Raw genomic sequence first — 1,149 nt, 5'->3', positions numbered from 1 at the left:
AGGCTCCATGAGAGCCCACTGTCAAGCTACTGACATTAAAGAAGCGCTTGTTGGGAGGCAACCCAATCTTATTATATTTATCTATCCTCTTTTGTTATTTTATGTTTTCTGTAGGTTGATGATCATGAGAAGTCACAAAATCAATTGAAAAAGCAAAAACAGAAAGAAAAACAGGAAGAAAAATAGCACACCCTGGAGGAAGATCTTGCTGGCGTTTAAACGCCAGTAAGGCTAGCTGTTGGGCGTTTAACGCCCAGTCTGGCACCATTCTGGGCGTTTAACGCGAGAAAGGGGCACCAGACTGGTGTTAAACGCCAGAAAAGGGCAAGAACTTGGCGTTAAACGCCAGAAATGGGCACCAGCCCGGCGTTTAACGCCAGAATTAGCACAGGGAGCAATTTTGCTCGCCACTTGGTGCAGGGATGACTTTTCCTTGACCCAACAGGATCCCCACCTACCCCACCACTCTCTCTCTTCTTCACCCATTCACCAATCACCTCAACACCTCTTCCCCAAAAACCCTTCACCTATCAAATCCCATCTTTCTCTTCACCACTCACTTCCATCCTTCATAAAACCCCGCCTACATCACCATTCAAATTCAAACCACTTTCCCACCCAAACCCACCCTCCCATAGCCGAACCCTACCCCTCTCTTCACCCCTATATAAACCCCTCTTCATTCCTTCATTTTCACACAACCTAAACACTCCTTCTCCCCCTTTGGCCGAACCACAAAGCCATTTCCATCTCCTTCATTTCTTCTTCTTCTACTCTCTTCTTTCTTCTTTTGCTCGAGGACGAGCAAACCTTTTAAGTTTGGTGTGGTAAAAGCATTACTTTTTGTTTTTCCATAACCATTTATGGCATCTAACGCCGGAGAAACCTCTAGAAAGAAGAAAGGGAGGACAAAAGCTTCCGCCTCCGAGTCATAGGAGATGGAGAGATTCATCTCAAGGGTGCATCAAGGTCATGGGAGATGGAAAGATTCATCTCAAGGGTGCATCAAGACCACTTCTATGAAGTTGTGGCCTTGAAGAAGGTGATCCCAGAGGTCCCTTTCAAACTCAAAAAGAGTGAATATCCGGAGATCCAACATGAGATCCGAAGAAGAGGTTGCGAAGTTCTTACCAACCCCATTCAACAAGT

The sequence above is a fragment of the Arachis duranensis genome, chromosome 2 (genome assembly GCF_000817695.3).
Source record: "Arachis duranensis cultivar V14167 chromosome 2, aradu.V14167.gnm2.J7QH, whole genome shotgun sequence".
Taxonomy (NCBI): Eukaryota; Viridiplantae; Streptophyta; class Magnoliopsida; order Fabales; family Fabaceae; genus Arachis; species Arachis duranensis.
This window is presented reverse-complemented; position numbering follows the sequence as displayed.